This window comes from Lemur catta, chromosome 2 (genome assembly GCF_020740605.2).
Source record: "Lemur catta isolate mLemCat1 chromosome 2, mLemCat1.pri, whole genome shotgun sequence".
NCBI classification, from domain to species: Eukaryota; Metazoa; Chordata; class Mammalia; order Primates; family Lemuridae; genus Lemur; species Lemur catta.
The window spans coordinates 41158584-41166854 of NC_059129.1; the positions used below are offsets into that span (position 1 = coordinate 41158584).

An 8271-nucleotide genomic window follows, 5' to 3' on the forward strand; every position below is an offset into this window, starting at 1 on the left:
CCCAGGCTAGGGTGCCGTGGCGTCAGCCTAGCTCACAGCAACCTCAAACTCCTGGGCTCAAGTGATCCTCCTGCCTCAGCCTCCCAAGTAGCTGGAACTACAGGCATGCACCACCATGCCTGGCTAATTTTTTCTATATATTTTCAGTTGTCCAGTTAATTTCTTTCTATTTTTTTTTTTAGTAGAGACGGGGTCTCACTCTTGCTCAGGCTGGTCTCAAACGCCTGAGCTCAAACAATCCACCTGCCTCAGCCTCCCAGAGTGCTAGGATTACAGGCGTGAGCCACCATGCCCAGCCTTCTTCTGGATTTCTAATTCTCAGAAACTGTTTGAAATAATACATGTTTGTTGTTTTAAGCTGCTAAAGTTTGGTGTCATTTGTTACACAGTAGTAGATGGTTCCCAACATCAGTACAGACATTGGAACCTGGACATGGAGTGCTGCCTAACAAAAACTTTAAATGTGGGAGTGGCTTTGTAACTGGAAGGAATTTGAGAAGCACGTTAATGAACATTTAGAAATCCTCAAAGAAACCCTAAGAAGCACGATGCTCTTTGAAGAGACTATAGGTGGGAGATTAAAGGAAAGAAAACTTTATCAAAAACTGAAGGAAAAAGGATTTTTATTATACAGTGACAGAAAGTTTATCAACACTATTGCCTGCAGTACTGTGAAGGTGGAAAACACATCTCGTAAACTGCATGCCCTAAAGGAGACCTCTAGACAAAGTGTTGAACGTATCATCTGTTTTCTTCTTGCTGCTCATAATAAATTATAAAAGGAGAGAAAGAACCCAAAAGGATCCAAAATTTGATGGTTTTGAAGATTTCCAGTGTCTACAGGTTGCAAACAATACTCAAATAAAGAAATAGCTTCCTAGCAAAGATAAAACCCAGGGCATTCCCAGGAATGCATGGTCTAAAGATAAAGCTGAGAGTGAACAATAAAACCTTTTGATAAGACCACAGAAAAATCAAAGGTGGTGTCTCAGAGTACAGTGAAGTGGAAAAGGGGTGGGGGCGCCTTGAAAGGGTGTAAGGGCCTCACAGGTCTTCTCGAACAAGGCACTAAAGAGCCTGACCACGCAGACCCTCAGCAGTCCCAGCTGAAGCCCAAGAGAGACGGTTCATCTAAAGATATCCGTGGGCGGAGATTTTGTCTAACGGAGTGAACCGCAGCAAGATTCAAGGAAACCTTAGGCAGATTAGGTCAGCAGAGACACTGTAATTTTTGAGTGAAAGGGTCGGAGGCAGTACAAAGTGAAAAGAAGCTTACGGCACTCTACAATTCTATTGGCGAAAGCAGGCCAAAAAATCATGCAACTGCAAACATGGGCTACTGTTCATGGAAAAGAATGGATCCCTCAGAGAGTGGCACTAAGATCCCAACGTGCAGAGCCAAAAGCCACAGAGAATTATTCCCTGGCAGAGAGCAGGATGGAGTCTCAGTCACGGAACCACCGCCACTTGCCTAAATGGATTTCTCCTTACTTGGACCAGTGGCTCCTTTCTGCCGGCCGTCCATTGCCCTTTTAAATGCGTGCACTGGTCACCCTGTGCCTGCCCAGCCACTGTGCACGAGGTGTGCTGGGGCAGATAGCGTGTCTCCTGAGTACACAGGTCTGCCCGGGAGGAGCTGCAGTTGAGGAGCTGCACTAAACAAGTACCCGCAAGGACCTCATCTGCCCCCGGACCTGATTTTAATGATGAGATTCCAGACTTTGCACTGATTCTGGGATGGGATGAGACCTTTGGGAGCTTTGGTTTGGAGAGAGTTTATTTCACATTTGGAGGAATATAAGTAATTTGTGAGCAGAAGGACTGTGCTTTTTTTCCAATGTCCAGAAATTCTTTGATATTCAAGAGGTGGAGACTAATTCCCCTCCTCCTGAGTGTAAGTTGGAATCGTGGTTCATCTCTGTTGGGCAGAATAAAGCAGAAGTGATGTGCGCGACTGCAGAGAACAAGTCATAAAAGCACTGTGGTTTCCTACTTGGTCTACCTCTCGCTCTTTGGTGATTCATTCTGGGTAAGTCACCTGCCATAGCTAAGAAAGTCCTCACATGGAAAGGAACTGGGGCCTTCTGCCAACAAGCACATGAATGAGCATTGATTAGATCTTTCCATGCCGATGGAGCCTTCCAGTTCTGGCTGATATCTTGATTACAACCTTAGGAGAGATCCTGAGCTAAAACCACCAGGTTAAAACAGTTCACGATAGAAAATATGTTAGTCATTGAGAAGCACATGAAAAGATACCCAACAATACTAGTCCGCAAAGAAATGCAAATTAAAACCATGGATCAACAGCATTTTGAAAAAGCTTTTTAAAAATTCACTATCCTGGCCGGGCACAGCAGCTCAGGCCTGTAATCATAGCACTCTGGAAGACGGAGGCGGGAGGATCGCTTGAGCTCAGGAATTCCAGACCAGCCTGAGCAAGAGTGAGACCCCGTGTCTACTAAAAATAGAAAAATTAGCTGGGCGTGGTGGTGGCACCTGTAGTCCCAGCTACTTGGGAGGCTGAGGCAGGAGGATTGCTTGAGCTCAGGAGTTTGAGGCTGCAGTGAGCTATGATGATGCCACTGCACTCTACTCAGGGCTACAGAGTGACACTTTGTCCCCCCCAAAAAATAATTCAATATCCTTTCATAATAAAATATCTCAGCAAATTAGGAATAGCAGGCAACTTCTTCAATCTGACGAAGGGGATCTATGAAAAACCTACAGCTAACATTATACTTTGTGGTAAAGTGCTGACTACTTTCTACCTAAGATCAAAAACAAGGCAAGAATATTGTACTTGAGGTCCTACCCAGAGCATTAAGGCAAGAAAAAACAATAAGAAAGGGGCCAAAATAGGTTATATTTAAAAAGTAAAAGCATCTTAATTTGCAAGTGACATTATTGTGTACCTAGAAATTCCTGAGGCAAAGAAAGCTTCTAGAACTAATAAATGAATTTAGCACAATCACAGGATACAAGTCATACAAAAGTCAACTATGTAACAACAATGTAAATTGGAAAATAAAACAATTTTAATTTCATTTATAAAAGTATCCTCCAAGGAATAAAATACTTAGTATCAATTTTTTTAAAGTGTGTAAAAGTTGTATGCTGAAACTTACAAAGCATCAAGGAAAGAAATAAAGACTTAAATAAATAAAGAGAAACACCATGGTCAAGGATTGGAATATTCCACATCGATAATATACCAAGTCTCCCACAATTGATCTGTAGATTAAATGCAATTCCAATCAAAATCCTGGCAAGCTTTTTTTAAAAAGAAATTAACAAGCTGACTCTACAATTTATATGGAAATCCAAAGGAATTTGAATAGCCAAAATATGTTTAAAAAGGAGAAAGTTGGGGATTACACACTACCTGATTGCAAGGTTTACTATAAAATGCTAGTAATCAAAACTGCGTGGTACTGGCCTAAGGAGAGCCGTAGATCAATGGACTAGAATAAAGAGGACATGAATAGAACCACACATATATGCTTATGAGAAATGCTTCAAGGTAATTAATGCAGCAAGGATAGTATTTTCAAAAAATGGTTTTGGAACAAATTGACAAGGAAAAAGAGAAACCATATGCAAAAACTAACTTGATATGAATCATAGACCGAAACGTAAGAACTAAAATTTTTATGCTTCTAAAACAGCGCTAGAGTTCGACGGGTAGCGGGAGCGGAGAGCGGACCCCAGAGAGCCCTGTGCAGCCCCCTCCCCCTGCCCCGCGCCCCCTCCCCCGCCGCGGCTGGCCCGGTTACCATCACACACCCCAGGTGCCACGGCGACCCGTCACCGTCCCCGCAAGGGTGAGCAGTCGCCGACACCGACACGGAGCGGGCACCACCGACAGCGGCCAGGGAGCGGTGGCCCCGGCGACCTCACATCGGCGGTGCCTGCCGGCGGGCACGAAAAAGTCATCGCAAGAAGGTTTTGGGGACAGTAAAATGGTTCAATGTAAGAAACGGACATGGTTTCATCAACAGGAGTGACACCAAGGAGGATGCGTTTGCACACCAGCCTGCCGTCAAGAATAACCCCGGGAAGCGCCCACAGGGCAGGAGATGGAGAGTCCGATGTTGTTGAAGGAGAAAGGGGGCGGAGGCGGCAAATGTCACAGGCCCTGGTGGCGTTCCAGTTCAAGGCAGTAATTACGGAGCAGACCGCAGCCATCATAGACGCTCTCCACGCCGCAGGGTCCCCGACGCAGTCACCGGCGGAGCTAGCAGGACAGTGAGGGTGGGGAGAGGAAGGGGGGACCGGGGCGCGCTCGCGAAGGCCAGGCCAGCAACGCCGCCCACCGCGGGCGAAGGTCCCCACCTTCCTGCACGCGGAGCCCCCTGGGCGGCGACCTCAGGATTCGGACCCTCTCGTGCAGGGAGAAGCGACGGAGGGTGCTGACAACCAGGGTGCAGGAGAACGAGGCAGACCAGTAAGACAGAGTATGTCTGGGGGGCGGCTATGGACCACGATTCCGCAGGGGCCTCTCGCCTGAGACAGCCCAGCGAGGACGGCAACGAAGAGGGTAAAGGGGATCAAGGAGACTCAAGGTCAGCAGCCGCCTCAAGTCCCAACCGCAGCAACTCAATGACCCACGCAGACGCCCAGAAAACCCGAAACCACAGGATGGCAGAGAGACAAAAGCAGCCGATCCTCCAGCTGAGAATTCGTCCGCTCGCAGGGCGGGGCTGAGCACCTGCCGGCTTCTCGTCGTCCCCCCTCCCTCGTCTCCCCCGTCTCCCCGTCTCCCCCGTCTCCCCCCGTCTCCTCCCCGTCTCCCCCGTCTCCCCCGTCTCCACCGTCTCCTCTCGTCTCCCCCGTCTCCCCGTCTCCCCCGTCTCCCCCCGTCTCCCCCGTCTCCCCGTCTCCCCCGTCTCCCCCCGTCTCCCCCCCGTCTCCCCGTCTCCCCCGTCTCCCCCGTCTCCACCGTCTCCCCTCGTCTCCCCCGTCTCCACCGTCTCCCCCGTCTCCCCCGTCTCCGCCGTCGCCCCGTCTCCCCCGTCTCCCCGTCTCCCCCGTCTCCCCCGTCTCCCCCCCGTCTCCCCCGTCTCCCCGTCTCCCCCGTCTCCCCCCCGTCTCCCCCGTCTCCCCCCGTCTCCCCCGTCTCCCCGTCTCCCCCCGTCTCCCCCCGTCTCCCCGTCTCCCCCCGTCTCCCCCGTCTCCCCCGTCTCCCCGTCTCCCCCGTCTCCCCCCGTCTCCCCCGTCTCCCCCGTCTCCCCCCCCGTCTCCCCCGTCTCCCCCCGTCTCCCCCGTCTCCCCGTCTCCACCGTCTCCCCGTCTCCCCGTCTCCCCCGTCTCCCCCCGTCTCCCCCCGTCTCCCCCGTCTCCGCCGTCTCCCCGTCTCCCCCGTCTCCCCCGTCTCCCCCCGTCTCCACCGTCTCCCCGTCTCCCCCGTCTCCCCCGTCTCCCCCGTCTCCGCCGTCGCCCCGTCTCCCCCGTCTCCCCCCGTCTCCCCCCCGTCTCCCCGTCTCCCCCGTCTCCGCCGTCTCCCCGTCTCCCCCGTCTCCCCGTCTCCCCGTCTCCCCCGTCTCCCCGTCTCCCCGTCTCCCCCCGTCTCCCCCCCGTCTCCCCGTCTCCCCCGTCTCCCCGTCTCCCCGTCTCCCCCGTCTCCCCCCGTCTCCCCCCCCCGTCTCCCCGTCTCCCCCGTCTACCCCGTCTCCCCCGTCTCCCCCGTCTCCCCGTCTCCCCGTCTCCCCCGTCTCCCCCGTCTCCCCGCGTCTCCCCCGTCTCCCCCCGTCTCCCCGTCTCCCCCGTCTCCCCCGTCTCCCCGTCTCCCCCGTCTCCCCCGTCTCCCCCGTCTCCCCGTCTCCCCCCGTCTCCACCGTCTCCCCCCGTCTCCCCCCGTCTCCCCCGTCTCCCCGTCTCCCCCCGTCTCCACCGTCTCCCCCGTCTCCCCCGTCTCCCCCCGTCTCCCCCGTCTCCCCGTCTCCACCGTCTCCCCGTCTCCCCGTCTCCACCGTCTCCCCGTCTCCCCCCCCCCCCGTCTCCCCCGTCTCCCCGTCTCCCCCGTCTCCCCAGTCTCCCCGCGTCTCCCCCGTCTCCCCGTCTCCCTCGTCTCCCCCGTCTCCCCCCGACTCCCCGGTCTCCCCCGTCTGCCCCCCCCCAGTCTCCGCCGTCGCCCCCGTCTCCCAGGTCTCCACCATCTCTACCGTCTCCGGTTAGTCATCCAAAAAGAAGAAATGAACATGAAATTCCAGCAATAAGCAATGAACAAAAGATTGGAGCTGAAGACCTTAAGTGCTTGCTTTTTGCCCCTTGACCAGATAACTAGAACTATCTGCATTATCTATGCAGCATGGGGTTTTTATTATTTTTACCTTAAGAGGTCTTTTTTTGGTAATAAAAAATGTGTTTTGTAAAAAAGCCTGGTTTTTCTCAATATGCCTTTAAAGGTTTTTAAATTGTTTCATATCTGGTCGAGATTTTTAAGAACTTCATTTTTAATTTGCAATAAAAGTTTACAACTTGATTTTTTCAAAAAAGTCAACAAACTGCAAGCATCTGTTAATAAAGGTCTGAAATAATTAAAAATAAATAAATACAACAGAGGTAGCCAATAAATTATAATCTGACCCAAAAATGTGAGCCACATAGGTAATTTTCAATTTTCTAGTAGCCACATTTTAAAAAGTAAAAAGCATTGGGTGAAATTAATTTTAACAATGTATTTTATTTAACCAGAATATCCAAAATATATTTTTAGCATGTAATCAATATAAAAGATTGTTGTCATATTTGACATTCTTTTTCTATTATTTGGCCTTTCTTGAAATCTTTGGTTTGAGCCTCCAAGACTTAGAAATTCCTTAATTTTATATCCTGCCATATCAAGACTTTCCTCCGGTTCCAGGATTCTAGGATTTGCAGAATACATCAGTATCATTTTACTCTTCAAACTCTGCCTGCAGGAAAGAAAGAGCACACAGACTAGGCTGGGGGTGGGACCCACCGTAGCTTGCTCCCTCCTCCCCCAGCCTTTCTGTGCATTTCAGGAAGCTCCAGCAAAGCTCCAGGAGTTCATAAACCGCAGGCACAAGTGTGAAGCGGCCAGAGATACACAAACTTAAACCCTCACAATCCCCCTCAGGAAGTCCTTCTGAAATCTACCCAGTTCCATTCCTGCTACAGCCTAGGTGCTTTCCCCACTGGAGCCCCCTGTCTTTGCAGAGAGTGAGTCTAGAACACTCTCTCGCGATGACCACAGGGCTCACTCCTCATCTGCTTCCGCGTTTAGCTCAAATGCCACCGCTCAGTAAATCTTACACTGATGATAATACTTAAAATTGCCCCAGCTTCTTCCATGCCTTATTATTAATATTTTTCTCTCAATCATCCTTTACTTTCCGACACTCCTATAATTTACTTCAGTGTATGTATTGGCCATATCTTTCAAGTGACTGTAAATCCCTGGAGGGCAGGGATTTTTGCTTGTTTGGATTTGACCCGAGTGCCTAGAATAGCTCCTGATGCAAGGTAGATGCTCAGTAAACAGTTAAGAACTAAATAAACGCACCAGAACCCGTGAAAGTCCAGTCTGGGCCTGAGAAGGTCAGTAGCCTCCTAGGATGTGATTCTGAGGTTCTCTTGGGGCGAGCGCAGCCTCGGTGGCAGAAAGCCCCGCCGAGCGCCCTCCTGCTCGCGACAAAGCCCCTCCGGCGTGGCCCACAGAGCAAGCCTGACCACAAGCCGCCTCCGCAGCCTCTTGGCAGGGTCTTAGCCCCAAACCCCCGCTGCTGCCCAGCAGCTGCGGGTGCGGCCCTGGGGAGCCTCCCCCGGTCCACATCCCTCACAGCCCGGGGTCCACCGGCAGGACCACACACTGGATTTGGGTCCGGGATCAAGAAGGCCCTTTAATCAGGGACTGGCGGTGGCAGGGGTCGAGGCCTAAGGGATCTAGACAGCAGGTCAGTGTCTGCTTAGGTCGCCAAGGGGAAGAAGAGGCAGGAGGCCAGGGTCCTGGAGGCCTGGGAAGTCACGCAGGGACCACTCTCCGATTCCCGAGGGTTTTGAGGCAAACCCTTGGCCGGGTCTGATCACAGATATCCTTGTAACACGACATAGTCTCCAGCTCGGAAGCCGGAAGCCGCCTCCCTCCTTGGTCCTGCCACACTAGGGCTGGAGAATCACCTGGCTGGCTCCTGGGAGGAGGGGCCTTCATCCCTGGAAGCAGCAGAACAAGTTTTAGGGCCTCCAGCATCCAACGTCTCATTCCCAAAACACCGAGAGACTGAATACTGGGGCACACAGTATGTTTGT

The 8271-nt window shown here is 51.9% G+C and overlaps 1 pseudogene; it reads left to right on the forward strand.

The window, feature by feature from the left end:
* Positions 1 to 548: 548 nt before the first annotated feature.
* Positions 549 to 7903, forward strand: LOC123632057 (annotated as a pseudogene).
* Positions 7904 to 8271: the final 368 nt, after the last annotated feature.